This window comes from Schistocerca cancellata, chromosome 5 (assembly GCF_023864275.1).
Source record: "Schistocerca cancellata isolate TAMUIC-IGC-003103 chromosome 5, iqSchCanc2.1, whole genome shotgun sequence".
In the NCBI taxonomy this organism is placed as follows: domain Eukaryota; kingdom Metazoa; phylum Arthropoda; class Insecta; order Orthoptera; family Acrididae; genus Schistocerca; species Schistocerca cancellata.
In genome coordinates this window covers 812,296,350-812,312,326 of record NC_064630.1, presented here as the reverse complement: position 1 = coordinate 812,312,326, position 15,977 = coordinate 812,296,350, and positions in this window count along the sequence as shown.

Genomic DNA, 15,977 nt, shown 5'->3' with positions numbered 1-15,977 from the left:
CACCAACACTGATATTAAGTTCTCATTTCTGCTACTTCTCACTACTTTCGTCATTCTTCGATTTAATATCAACCCATTATCTGTACTCATTAGACTGTTCATCCTTTCAGCAGATCCTGTACTTCTTCAATTTCACTGAGGGTAGCAATGTCAGCAGCGAACATTATCGTTGATATCCTTTCACCCTGAATTCTTAATTCGACGCTTGAACCTTTCTTTTATTTCCGTCATAGCTTCCTCGATGTATAGCTGAACAGTACGGTTGAAAGGCTACATCCCTGTCTTAGACCCTCTTTAATTAGAGCACGTCGTTCTTGGTCTTCCACTCTTATGGTTCCCTCTCGACTCTTGTGCATATTTACTCTAAACGCCTTTCTTTATAGCCTAACCTTGTTTTTCTTAGAATTTCGAACATCTTGCACCATTTTACATTGTCAAACGCTTTTTTAATGTCGACAGATCCTATGAACATGTCTTGCCCTTTCTTTAATTTTGTTTCCATTGTCAACCGCAACGTCAGAGTTGCCTCTCTGGTTCCTTTACCTTTCCTGAAGCGAAACAGATTATCCCTAGCACATCCTAAACTTCCTTCTCCATTCCTCTGTATATTATCTTTGTTAGCAACTTGGATGCATGAGGTGTTAAGCTCCTTGTGGGATAAACCTCGCCCTTTCCGGCTCTTTCATTCTTCAGAATTGTGTGGATGATGTGAAGTTCGATGACATATCGCCATAATCATGCATTCTAAACATCAACGGGAATAGCCGCCTTTTTGTCACTTCCCCCAATGGTCTTAGACATTCTGATGCAATGTTATCTATCCATTCTGTCTTATTCGATTTTAAGTCTTCCAAATCTCTTTTAAATTCTTGTGCTAATACTGGATCTCCAACCTGCTCTGAATCGGCTTCTGTTTCTTTTTCTATCACGTCATCAGGAAAGGCTCCTCGTTTTAGATGCCTTCAGTATGCTCTTTTTACCTATCCGCTTTCTCCTTTGCATTTAATAGTGGAAATTCTAAAAATGGCTCTGAGCACTATGGGACTTAACTTCTGAGGTCATCAGTCCCCTAGAACTTAGAACTCGTTAAACCTAACTAACCTAAGGACATCACACACATCAATGCCCGAGGCAGGATTCGAACCGGCTACCGTATCGGTCGCGCGGTTCCAGACTGTAGCGCCTAGAACCGCTCGGTCACCCCGGCCGGCAGTGGAATTTCTGTTTCACTCTTAATGTAGCCATCAAAGGTTTTAATTTCACCGAAGGTTGTTTTAACTTTTCTATATGCTAAGTCAGTCCTTTCGAGAACTATTTGTTTATCCATTTTTTTACACCTTTCAGGCAGCCATTTCGTCTTTGCTTCCCCGCACTTTCTACTTATTTCATTCATCAGCGACTTGGATTTCTGTATTCCAGATTTTCTCTGAACAGTTTTGTACTTCCTCCTTTCGCCCATCAACAGAAGTATATCTTCTGTTACCCAAGGTATCTTCGCCGTTACCTTCTTCGTACCTACATTTTTCTTTGCGCCTTCTGTGATTGCCCTTCTTTAGAGGTGTCCTTTACTCTTCAGTCGAACTGCCTACTGTGCTACTCCTTATCGCAATATCTATAGCCTCAAAGAACTTGAAGATCTGGAACTATATCTCCTCAGCGTGCGCCATAAATCCAGCATCTGCTTTTAAAATCTATGCCTGACCATCATGTAATCTAAATGAAATCCTCCCGTATCTGCCATCCTTTTCCAAGTATACCTCCCCCTCTTGCGATTTTTTAACAGAGTGTTCGTTATTGCTAACTGCAACTTACTCCAGAACTCAATTAATCTTTCTCCTCTCTCATTCCTAGTACTAAGTCCATATTCTTCCTTAACCTCTTCTTCTATTTCTTCCCCTGCAACCTCATCCCAATCCTCCATGACTATTAGATTTTCGTGTGCCTGCATTGTGCTCAGCAAAACACGTTAATGGTCTAACATCAATGTACTCGATAATGGCTTTAAAGCCAAAATCTAGATTGTACACAGGAAATATACAGAAATATACAGTCAGGTGGCGGCGTATTCCTTCAAAAAATACAGCGCCATCGAAAATTTTGATTCGTTTTATTTCAAATTGCACCAAGGGGGATACGGCCGATTGAGCAACTCGTTCGTTTTCACTCCGAAATACATCATTGCAATTATTACGTGGTGTCAAATTTTCATTTTAAGCACCAACTGACGCAATTTGGTGTGTTAAAGAGTGGAGACATGTTGTGAATTTAATGTAATCCTATTTAAGAGACGGGCAGTGGTTGATGGCTACCTTTGTGTTCCGGAAATCTTCATATCATCATTTCACTTTCCAGCATCTAAATAAATTGAATAATATTGTTTTACGAATTTTTTATGCATCAGCATAGCTCCTTCTTAAACACTTGCATCGATGTGATTGTAACCGGAAATGTCGTCTTAGAGAGGCATACACCTGAATTCATATGTAAAGCCCGCATCTCGTGGTCGTGCGGTAGCGTTCTCGCTTCCCACGCCCGGGTTCCCGGGTTCGATTCCCGGCAGGGTCAGGGATTTTCTCTGCCTCGTGATGGCTGGGTGTTGTATGCTGTCCTTAGGTTAGTTAGGTTTAAGTAGTTCTAAGTTCTAGGGGACTGATGACCATAGATGTTAAGTCCCATAGTGCTCAGAGCCATTTTGATATGTAAATGGAGCCCTTTAACCATGCATGTTATTTTTAAAAGGGTTGCAATGAAATAGGTTTTGACACAATTATCCCGCACATATATACTTCCTTTCGACTGCTAAGCGCCATCTTACGTAAGCAACAGTATGATGCAGGTAATTACGTTCCAGGTGTCGATGGAGAGCAGACGAGGTTTTCCTTTGCACAGGTTACATTTGTATTTTAGTGCCATGAGGATCAATTAGTTTGTGCGTTTTAGGGCCACAGAACACGTCTCTACTTCTCTATAACTTTCAAAGCAGGGGTTAAACATTAAGGCCGAAGGTATAAGAAATTTCCCATGCTGGGTCTTAACCGTTGAAAAGCTAGTTACGGATTAATAAGTGTCACAGATGATAATTTCATATTACGAGTTTGAGCTATGAGTTTCACATGAGGAAATCACAGCACACTAAATTTCACGGTCAGAATTCCAGAGTTCAGAGGTTCGCATAATGTGTTGCAGCTAGAAACTCTCTGTATCAGGGAACAATTTCAGTGGTACTTGAGGGAGGCTAGAGGGCAAAAGTTGTAAGTGGAGACAGAGACTGGGATATTTTTAACAAATAACTAAAGGTACGGAGACCTAGTGCTACTCTGAAATGAAAATGTTGGCACAGGAGAGGAATTTCTGGTGGGCCGCAGCCTAAATATTTCGAAAACAGTTCACTTCTAGTACTTAACAACTTCTCCAAGTCAATAGCAGATAGCTGACGGCCGTAATAATAATTCATATGACCCAATGGCCGATCTCTTAATGATTAGAACTCTTGTTCAAACGAGAAAGTGAAAGATACAGTTAATGATCCATTTTATGGCTCCGTACCTCAGTTGATATATGTAGAACCTTTATAAAATCAGATTGTTGTCGGTGTGTCTGGGTGTCCGTCTGTTAAGTAAAAATTTATGTCGAATGCCACTGTCTGTGGTCCCTTGATGGGATAAAAATTTAAACTTCCAAGTCAATACAGTCAAAAGGTATGCCCGTTTATGTTACATACGAGAAGCATTTCAGAAAATGCAAGACACTTTTTTTTTCTACACCAATTTTGGTTGATAAAATGCAGAATTTGTTTTGGGACATCGGGGAACATTCTCGCTTCAGCCGCTATAGTTTCATGTAGTTCCGTTTGGTGGCGTGTGTAACCGAGGTGCGTTGCAAGAAGACAGCTCTCATCGAAAGTCTTTCGGAAAACCAGAGCATGGTAGATATTTATAGGAGCCGGCAGAAAGTCTATGGACACCTTGTAGTGAGCAAAAACACGGTGAGTCGTTGGGCGAAACATCTGTCATCATTGCAACCAGGTCACGCAGGGCTGTCCTATCTGCCGCGTGCCGGTCGGACGCACACAGCTGTGACTCCTGCAATGTCGCGATGAACCTACACACCGATTCGGCGTGATCGACGGACCATACTCAAACACATCGCCATGCAAGTAGAGCTCTTGACTGGTAGTGCTGACACACTGGCCCACCAGTTGGGATATTGAAGGGCGTGCGTCTGCTGGGTTCCTGCCCGCTTAATACAAGACCATAAGGAGCACCGAAGGATCAATTCTACAGAGCTGCTTGCGCGGTTCGAGGCTGATGGTTACAATTTTTTGTGGAACATCGTGACAGCCGATGAAAGATGGGTTCACCATTTTGATCTGTTCGGCCCAGTGAAGGGTGCACTCCGCGGGAAGCAGTACTTGGCAAGCAAGTACCTGGCCCTGAGTACTTGGCCCTGACGTCGACCGGGAGAATGGTACCATGCGGGCGTACAGGCCCTACCAGTAAGGGCGTAAGGCCAACGGAGATTATGTTGAAAAATAGATTTTGTTGCCAAGATAGTGGGGGATAATGTGCGGTACTGCAGTTCTAAATAAAACCAACCCGATTTCAGAAAAAAGGTGTTACGTTACTAACTGAACACCCCTGCTATTTTGACACTCGCGGAGTCACTCATCAAGACATGTGGATGAACTGTTTTTATGCATAATTAACTTTGTCCTGAACCCTCAGAGCGCGAGTCCTACTTGCGATTCTCCGGTTTTTGTTGTTGTTGTTGTTGTGGTCTTTAGTCCGGAGACTGGTTTGATGCAGCTCTCCATACTACCCTATCCTGTGCAAGTTTCTTCATCTCCCAGTACTTACTGTAACCTACATCCTTCTGAATCTGCTCAGTGTACTCATCTGTTGGTCTGCCTCTGCGATTTTTACCCTCCACGCTGCCCTCCAATACTAAATTGGTGATCCCTCGATGTTTCAGAACATGTCCTACCAACTGGTCCCTTCTTCTTGTCAAGTTGTGCCACAAACTCGTCTTCTCCCCAATTCTATTCAATACATCCTCATTAGTTATGTGATCTACCCATCTAATCTTCAGCATTCTTCTTGTAGCACCACATTTCGAAAGCTTCTGTTCTCTTCTTGTCCAAACTATTTATCGTACATGTTTCACTTCCATACAAGGCTCCACAACATACAAAAACTTTCAGAAACGACTTCCTGACACTTAACTCTATACTTGGTGTTAACAAATTTCTCTTCTTCAGAAAGGCCATTGCCAGTCTACATTTTATATCTTTTCTACTTCGACCATCATCAGTTATTTTGCTCCCCAAATAGCAAAACTCTTTTACTACTTTAAGTGTCTCATTTCCTAATCTAATTGCCACAGCATCACTCGACTTAATTCGACTACATTCCATTATCCTCGTTTTGCTTTTGTTGATGTTCATCTTATATCCTCCTTTCAAGACACTGTCCATTCCGTTCAACTGCTCTTCCAAGTCCTTTGTTGTCTCTGACAGAACTACAATCTCATCGGCGAATCTCAAAGTTTTTATTTCTTCTACATGGATTTTAGTACCTACTACGAAATTTTCTTTTGTTTCCTTTACTGGTTGCTCAATACACAGATTGAATGTCATTGGGGAGAGATTACAACCCTGTCTCACTCTCTTCCCAACCACTGCTTCCCTTTCGTGCCCCTCGACTCTTATAACTGCCATCTGGTTTCTGTACAAATTGTAAATAGCCTTTCGCTACCTGCATTTTACCCCTGCCATCTTTAGAATTTGAAAGACGGTATTCCAGTCAACATTGTCAAAGGCTTTCTCTAAGTCTACAAATGCTGGAAACGTAGGTTTGCCTTTCCTTAATTCTAAGATAAGTTGTAAGTCGTAAGTTCAGTATTGCCTCAAGTGTTCCAATATTTCTACGGAATCCAAACTGATCTTCCCCGAGGTCGGCTTCTACCAGTTTTTCCATTCGTCTCTAAAGAATTCGTGTTAGTATTTTGCAGCTGTGACTTATTAAACTGATAGTTCGGTAATTTCCACATCTGTCAACACCTGCTTTCTTTGGGATTGGAATTATTATATTCTTCTTGAAGTCTGAGGGTATTTCGCCTGTCTCATACATCGTGCTCACCAGATGGTAGAGTTTTGTCAGGAGTGGCTCTCCCGTCAGTAGTTCTAATGGAATGTTGTCTACTCCCGGGGCCTAGTTTCGACTCAGGTCTTTCAGTGCTGTGTCAAACTCTTCACGAAGTATCATATCTCCCATTTCATCTTCATCTACATCCTCTTCCATTCCATAATGTTGTCCTCAAGTACATCGCCCTTGTATAGACCCTCTATATACTCCTTCCACCTTTCTGCCTTCCCTTCTTTACTTAGAACTGGGTTTCCATCAAAGCTCTTGATATTCATGCAAGTGGTTCTCTTTTCTCCAAAGGTCTCTTTAATTTTCCTGTAGGCAGTATCTATCTTACCCCTAGTGAGATAAGCCTCTACATCCTTACATTTGTCCTCTAGCCATCCCTGCTTAGCCATTTTGCACTTCCTGTCGATCTCATTTTTGAGACGTTTGCATTCCTTTTGGCCTGCTTCATTTACTGCATTTTTATATTTTCTCCTTCATCAAATAAATTAAATATTTCTTCTGTTACCGAAGGGTTTCTACTAAAATCTTCGTTACTCAAACTACTGCAATACAGCGTTGCGCCAATACTGCCAGCTAAATTACACACGTCCAGATCGTCCACTCTCAAAACTCCGCCATCTCTCTCCCCACATACACCACTGCTGGCGGCTCGCCTCCAACTGCGCAACGCTACTCGCTGTTCACATCTAGCTGCCCAACACTACAATAGCGAATATTGCAACAATGTCAACCAGCCACAGACTGCACACACCACAGTCAGTGACTTCCATACAGCGCTACGTGGCGTTACTAACATAAAAATCTAAACAGCCTACTACCACTTTCAACGTAGGAGTTAGGCATTAAAGCCAAAGGCTTGGTATAAGAAATGTCACATGCAGGGTCTTAATCGTTGAAAGGCAAGTTATGGATTAATAAGCGTCACAGATGATAATTTCATATTCCGAGTTGCAGCTATGAGTTTCATATGAGGAAATCACACTAAATTTCACGGTAAGAATTCCAGAGTTTCGCATAATGTGTTGCAGCTAGAAACTCTCTGTCTCGGGGAACAATGTCAGTTGTACTTGAGAGAACCTAGAGGGCAAAAGCTATAAGAGGAGACAGAGGCTGGGATATGTCCAACAAGTAACTAAAGGTACGGAGACCTAGTGCTACTCTGAAATGAAAATGTTGGCACAGGAGGGGAATTTCTGGTGGGCCTCAGCCTAAATATTTTTGAAAATAGGTCACTTCGAGTACTTAACAACTTCTCCAAATCAATAGCAGATAGATAATAATGCATAGGAAGCAATGGCGGAGTTGTTAAAGATTAGTACTCGCCTGGAAACGATAATTTGAAAGATATGGTTCATGATCTATTTCAGGGTTCCGTAGCTCAGTTGATATATGTAGAACCTTTATAGAATCACTTTGTTATCTGTATGTCTAGCTGTACGTCTATTAGGTAAAAATTTATGTCGAATGTTACTGTCTGTGGTCCCTTGATGGGATAAAAAATTTAAACTTCTCAGTCAATACAGTCAAAAGGTACGCCCGTTTATGTTACATAGGAGAAGCTTTTAAAAAAATGTAACACACGTTTTTCTAGACCAGTTTCGGTTGAGAAAACGCCAAATTTGTTTTGGGAAATCGGGGAATAATGTCGCTTCAGCCGCTGTAGTTTCATGTAGTTCCGATTGGTGGCGGGGTATACATGGCGTCTGCAACCGAGGTGCGTTCCAAGCAGACAGATCTCATCGAGAGTCTTTAGATGGAAAACCTGAGCATGGTAGATATTCATAGGAGCCGGCAAAAAGTCTATGGAGACCTGGCAGTGAGCAAAAGCACGGTGAGTCGTTGGGCGAAACGTCTGTCGTCATCGCAACAAGGTCACGCAGGGCTGTCCTATCTTCATCGTGCCAGTCGGACGCACACAGCTGTGATTCCTGCAATGTCGCGATGAACCTACACACCGATTCGGCGTGATCGACGGACCATAGTCAAACGCCTCGCCGTGCAAGTAGAGCTCTTGACTGGTAATGCTGACACACTGGCTCGCCAGTTGGGATATTGAAGGGCTTGCGTCAGCTGGGTTCCTTTCCGTCTAATACAAGACCATAAAGAGCACCGAAGGATCAGCTGTACAGAGCTGCTTGCGCGGTACGAGGCTGATCGTTACAATTTTTTGTGGAACATCGTGACAGCCGGTGAAAGACGGGTTCACCATTTTGATCTGTTCGGCCCAGTGAAGGGTGCTCTCCGCGGGAAGCAGTACTCGGCAAGCAAGTACCTGGCCCTGACGTCGACTGGCAGAATGGTACCATGCGGGCGTACAGGCCCTACCAGTAAGGGCGTAGGACCCTCGCGTTCAACGGAGATTATGTTGAAAAATAGATTTTGTAGGCAAGATAGTGGGGAATAATGTAATGTACTGCAGTTCTGAATAAAACCAACCCGATTTCAGCAAAAAAGTGTTACGTGACTAACTGAACACTTATAATACAGGGTGATTCAAAAAGAATACCACAACTTTAGGAATTTAAAACTCTGCAACGACAAAAGGCAGAGCTAAGCACTATCTGTCGGCGAATTAAGGGAGCTATAAAGTTTCATTTAGTTGTACATTTGTTCGCTTGAGGCGCTGTTGACTAGGCGTCAGCGTCAGTTGATGCTAAGATGGCGACCGCTCAACAGAAACCTTTTTGTGTTATTGAGTACGGCAGAAGTGAATCGACGACAGTTGCTCAGCGTGCATTTCGAACGAAGTATGGTGTTAAACCTCCTGATAGGTGGTGTATTAAACGCTGGTATAGACAGTTTACAGAGAATGGGTGTTTGTGCAAAGGGAAAAGTTCTGGACAGTCGAGAACGAGTGATGAAAATGTAGCACGCATCCAGCAAGCATTTGTTCGCAGCCCAGGAAAATCGACTCGCAGAGCTAGCAGAGAGCTGCAAATTCGACAATCAACTGTATGTAGAGTCCTACGAAAAAGGTTAGTTATGAAACCCTATCGTCTGAAATTGGTTCAAGCACTGTCTGCAGCTGATAAGATTAAAAGAATCGATTTCTGTGATTTTATCCTTGCTCAAATGGAAACAGATGAACTCAGTATGAACGTGACTCGCCTAAGGTGAACGTTTTCTGTGCCATTTCAGCCAATAAAGTTTTTGGTCCCTTTTTCTTCGAAGGTGCTACTGTAACTGGACTACAGTATCTGGAGATATTAAAGAATTGGCTGTTCCCTCAGCTCGAACAAGAAGCCCAACAATTCATATTTCAGCAGGATGAAGCGCCACCACATTGGCACTTATCTGTCCGTAACTACCTGAACGTCAACTACCCGACGCGATGGATCGGCCGCCAGGCAGCCCGTGACAGAGCACTTCATCACTGGCCTCCAAGAAGCCCTGATCTTACCCCCTGCGATTTTTTCTTATGGGGGTATGTTAAGGATATGGTGTTTCGGCCACCTCTCCCAGCCACCATTGATGATTTGAAACGAGAAATAACAGCAGCTATCCAAACTGTTACGCCTGATATGCTACAGAGAGTGTGGAACGAGTTGGAGTATCGGGTTGATATTGCTCGAGTGTCTGGAGGGGGCCATATTGAACATCTCTGAACTTGTTTTTGAGTGAAAAAAAAACCTTTTTAAATACTCTTTGTAATGATGTATAACAGAAGGTTATATTATATTTCTTTCATTAAATACACATTTTTAAAGTTGTATTCTTTTTGAATCACCCTGTATAATAAAATAATGGAATAGATGATAATAAAATGTGTGGCTTTTTAAAATGTATTGAGTTAATGAGATTAATTTTTCGGCTTGAATGACAAGCACAATAAGCTGAGCTATGCCTGGAAATAAGTTCGTATTAGTTCATATTATTTTGCAGGGCGAAGTAGTTTCTTTCTCCGCTGTAGATTTGTGCTTACCATTCTTTATAATGCTACGTTTGGTCGCCGTGTTCACCTTTGAAGTCTTGACCGTGTTCCCATTAAGCTTACCGGATCTTCGTAATTTTGCAAAGTACACAGGTGGGCTTCAGTTCTTGTAATTATTGTACTATTTGAAATAACAACTCACACGACCTTTCTGTTAATAAAACAATACTGTATTTTTCTAAACGGTGCACATATGAAATACATACTCCTCACTTATTCATAGCGACCCCAAAATGGCGGTCTACAATTACTCGCTAAAATGGCGTGCTTCTCACTCGTTCACTCGCTGAGCGCGAATCCTTCCTTCCTCCTACTGGTACCAGAAAAAATCCTTTGTTTTTTTAACAACTGAAAGTCAAAAAATACATGACGGTAGGCATAGGCCCTATGATGGGTTACCGCTTCATCTTCTCTCTTTGCCTTTAAAGAAGACGAAAACATAAAGGAAATGCAAAAGGTTTATCACACAATCCTCCTATTTTGACAGTCGCGGACTCACTCATAAAGACATGTGGATGAACTGTCTTTATGCGTAATTAACTTTGTACGCAACCCTCAGGGCGCGAGCCCTACTTGCGATTCTCCGGTTTTTATTATTATTAATTTGTTTCTGAGCGATTCTTATATCTCTAGCGTTAATCAGCGGCTGCAGAAGGAAACAGAGTGTCGTTCGTTTCCAATTGTCGGTTCACGATGCGGAGATGACTCCGCTGGCTCCTGAGTGGGTAGCGGTCGCCGACAAAGTGAGCCGGGGCGGAGGCGGTGCGGTCTGCGCGGTGCTGGGGCTGCCAAACCGCTCGCAGACGCTGAGCGATGGCGGCCGGGTTATTGCCGGGTAGACGGCGGGGCTGCAGCCGGCCGTAATTAAAGTCGCTTTGTCAGCCACCGGGCCGCTCAGCATTCATTCCTCAGAAAAGGCGGGGGAGGCGGCGGCGTGCAGACGCTGCGGTCGCCCCGAGCCGGCGGGGCGCTCCCGTTGCGCGTGGGCGGGCACGTCTGCGGCCATCCCTCACCGCGGCCATCCCCCAGTTCCTCTTGAGCGACTGTTGGCGCTCGTGTCTGCAGCAACAAATGTTGCGAGTCTTCCATGGCCGCTTACCGCCACGTATAAGCTTCCTACGGTGTTTTATACAGGCTGGTTTTGCTAAATGGGGGCACACCGCAGAAAGGGATTCGTGAGAGCATAAGGAGCAGGAAATATTATGAAAATAAGGTCATCAGTGTGTTCCGATGGAGGAACACACACATTTGAAGATGGAAATATCTTTTTCAATAAGTGTTTCAATGCTCGAAAGCACACATAACAGCATACCATTCAATTGGTAGTGAAACGTCCCCTTAGAAAAATTATACACGACTGTGCTTAAACTGACACACAATATTTTTAGCGCAACGCAACCTGACTTTCAGAAATCCCTGCAAAAGAATGGCCCTGACTAACATTAATCTATACCTTTCACAAATCACTTACCTCACAAAAATCTTCATTACTCGCACTACTGCAATACAGCGAGCGCCACTACTGCCAGCTAAATAAAAAAATTCAAACTACGGAAGGCACTAACTACTGATAGGCATAGTTAGCAAATGAAAGATTTTAATAGAGAACAAACAATGTATTTACCTTAATAGCCATAATATATATAGCAGTTCATAATATCCAGTATAACAAATTTCAAAACTCCACCATCTCTCTGCCCACATCCACCACTGCTGGCGGCTCACCTCCAACTGCGCAACGCTACGCGCTGTTCACATCCAGCTGCCGCTGCCCAACACTACAATGGCAGACAACAATGCAAACTAGCCACAGACTGCACACAGCACAGCCAGTGATTTTCATACAGAGCGCTACGTAACGTTGCCAATAAGAAAATATAAACAGCCTACTTACATAAAGATAACATAAACAGCCTACTTACAGTAGTACACCTGAGCCATGGCGAACTCATGTTGATGCCGTTTGTTCTTTGGCATTTTGTCACAGTAGAGTGGCGTCTTGTTTCTCCTTGAGTTACTAACGAGTTGCTGACTTGCCTCCGTCAGTGGCAGTAGCAGCCCTTATCGATACTAATACTGCTGTACCATCTTTGGTGCGACCGCTATATTTCCGTGTGGTGTGGTGTGGTGTGTGGCACTCAGTAGGTTGGGGCAGAGCAGCGAGGAAGTCCCCGCAGCGTGAGGTCAGGCCGCGACCGGTGGCAGTGCGCATGCGCAGTCGGATTGTGAGGCACTAGCTGCGAGAGCTACGAGGTTCGTTGCCCACCGAACCTGGACACTGAAGTTGAGAGATCAGTTAACCTGTTATGAAACCTCAACTGCTGTGACATCTCTTCGTTCATTGCCGGTTGTTGCTTCCAGGGCCTTTCTTGATACCAACAGCATACGGTGTGTTGGAGTCGGCAAAAATTTGCAGCCGTCTTGCTGTATGGTCTTTAACTATTAAATTTTTTGTTGCTCATCAGTGAAGTGCACCAGCAGTATTTTCTGCCTTGTGGCTGTTAACGCCCCAGTTACCTGCCCTAGTCGTAAGCATAGTTTTCTGGCAGTGTGTTTTCCCTCGTCGTGTTGATGCTGTTCGGCATGGCGTGTTGTTCGACAGCCATTTAGTTGTTTGTTCGTATTTTTTTTCTTAGAGTGGTTATTGTGCCTCGGTTGTTTTTAGACGCCAATTCTGAAGACGTAGTGCTGCTGGTATCTTCGTCCACGGCTGATACTTTCCGTTGTCATGCCGTTGGTTGGGCAGAAGGGAATTGATTAGGTTGTTGGTCAGTCCTTAAGCCGTCCCTGGGTCGGGTTGCCATCTGATTATTTAACCTTACTCTTGGGTGCCTGTCTCACCTCAAGTTGCGTTAGAGCTACCTCGTCAGGCCGACCCTTGGAACACTTCTGAGAAACACCTATTGGTTTTAGATTGTCATTTTCATTTTAGTCTTAAGTACTGTGTGGGGCTTTTAGCCATCTATTAATTTAATTTGTTTTAATTTTAAAATAAGGCCTTCAGCTTACTTAAATTAAAATTTGAAGAGTGATTTCTTTAAAAAATAAATTTTGAAAGTTTGTTCTATCTCAAATTCTTGTTATCCAGGACGTAAGTTCTGAGTTGTTCAATGTCCAGTGTGTGGCCTTCAGCCGAGGTTTTACGTTAAATATTCTTGAGATAAGGCCTTCAGCCATCTTAAATTAAAATTTGAAGATTCATTTGTTTAAAATCAATTTTTTTTAAATTTGCTCTATCTGAAATTCTTTTTTATCCAAGCCCTAAGCCCAGAGTTGTTCAATGTTTCGTGTGTGGCCTTCAGCCGAGTATTTACGTGAAATATTTTTGAAACAAGGCCTTCAGCAGCATGTATTCTTTAAAGCAATGTTTTATAACTTGTGTTCAGGCCTTCAGCCGTTCTTGTTTTCTTAACTACGCCTTCAGCAATATTGTTTTATTTTGATCCTTTTAAGGTATTGTGTAATTAAATGGTTCTTAGAAAAATAAAAGTTTGTGTGTTTTGTGAAACTGACAGTAATTAATTACGGCCGCCTCCACAACCATAACCTGATCCGCTCTATCCTGCGAATTCAGACTTCAAGATCCACTTTAAGGTGGCGATAAAAGACGTTTGGAACTGTACTGTAAAACAGGTAAATTTGTAAGACTTTTAGCAATTTTTGGATCACAGCCTGATACAAATGTATACTGTGAAATTTGAGTAGCATATATATGGAATTCTATAATGTTTATCGTTTAATTTCGATAGCAACAAAGCTTTCATTTGCAATGAGGTATTCCTAATATGGAACATTAAGAGTCAGAAGGTTACCCCCTCCAGCTCAGGACTATATTTTGACACGAAGTCTAAGACAGGGAAAGTAGAATTTTGGACGTACCTAGTTTTCCTCATCTGAAACAGCTGTAAATTTGTTATATATTTGCCCAGTTGTCTGCGCTTTGTTTTATCCACAAACAAGAAAACGTTTGTGACAAAGTTTGCCAGTTTGGTAAGACTTATTTTTCTAATTTTCTTAAATACAAATTGTTGTAGACCTTTTCCCACTGTAATAAAATAAGACTGGACAATAAAAAAACTTCCAAAACTAATATAATTAAATACACACATATTTACACATCAGTTCAATGAAACCGTAAGAGAGAAAATCAGGTCACAACACCTAAATTTAATACATTATTTCTGATAAAGGTAACTGGATCGAAGTGTTAGACACTTACTTACAAGGTAAGTGAGAAAAACAAAGTCATGACACACTCAGAAATAAAAGTTTTGTCTTTTTTTACTGAACCATTCAGAAATTCCCAACTTAATAAATGAGAGTTGTTTGCGATATTTCCAGTTGTTACATGCGTCTGCAAGTATTCCAGCTGTGAAAAAATAACCCCTATAATCTAAGAAAAATTTAATTCACATAGTAAATTTTCTGCGCATATATATTATTTATATCGATTGAACCTTAGTTAGCACTTAAAAGTTATCGACAGTGGCAGAATCTTTCCAAAACAGGTACAAGCACGTTCTTCCATCGGGAAACAAAATAACTTCGTGACCAACCCAAGTGTAATGCACGTGTTTGTTGCTTCCATCAGTAATGGCATGACTGAGCAAGACCATGCTGCAGCAGCACTATATGTTGAATATCGACCCAAGTCCCAAGTTAGTGTGTGCAAGAATAAAAAGATAGAGGGCGTTGCTGTCATAAGGCTATACTTCAGTCAAAAAGTTGCCACTTTTATGAAAGTTTTCAGTAGCTGAAAGCACACTTGTGAATGCACCAATCGAGTCTAGCACATCCACTTGAAGGTGCAGGAACCCGAAATTTGACAGTGAAGGTTTCATCGATTGAAATCATACTTGAAAACACTCTAGGCGAGTGGGAATATTCTGTCTGTGCTAATGGTTTTAATGCCACACTCAAGGGGACAGTCAGCTGGAGCGCCATAATGTAATGAACACACAACCTTCATACGATGAAAGACACATCTTCCAGCAGCGGCCTCTTGAGTGCGGATATGCCTCGCCTGTGAAGCATTATGTAAAAGGATGACTGCTCACACAAGCCAGTCGCCAATATTCCTGAAATGGTGTAGGTGGATCCCTGCCAACACATCATCTGGACTTCCACGTTGCCTCATCTCATTAATGCTGAAACTGAGGTAGTATACTAGTCAGGTAGGTATACTGTGTAAGGTGGCAGACTGAATGAATGTCAATTTCGCACCTTAAATGAGAGATTTTATGTGTCGTAACAAGTAGATCAGTATGTCATCTGATATACTTTGGCGATAATGAGCAGATTTGCCAATTGAAATGTACGGTATGTAATGCAAAAGGATGACACTCAATTCGACAGTATTAACACACCAAACCAAAATCCTACATGTCAATGAGCAAAAGGTGAAAAAAACTGCTTGAGGAAATGTTTTAGCTTGGGCGCAGACGCAAGTTGTGCCGTCACGACCCGAGTACTATGGAATGCTTTAAAAAGGGGTTGGTGACCCGTGGCAAGAGAGACACTGAACACACCAGGCAATACAGCGAGACGAGCAGGTAGCAGGGCAGCGCAGCTTGCTGCAGAGAAGTTCTTTATAAAACTGAGTTGGCGAATTTCCAAATGGATACAAACAGACCAGTGATGCAGTTGATCATATGAAATGCCCGTGGCGCGCTCATGATGTACTCTTGTAACTTTTAGGAGTCAGGAGCTGTCACAAAATCTCTATTTGGCTGGAATAAACTCGGAAGGAGTAGAAAGAGGCGAAATTTCGATACAGCCAGAAGGTAGGCCCCTTGCGATTAGCAGAGGTAGTTTCCACAAGATGAAAGGAATGCTTCCATTGGTATGAAAAAGCCGTGACGTGAAGCATGAAAGGACACAGGTGGATGACAGCT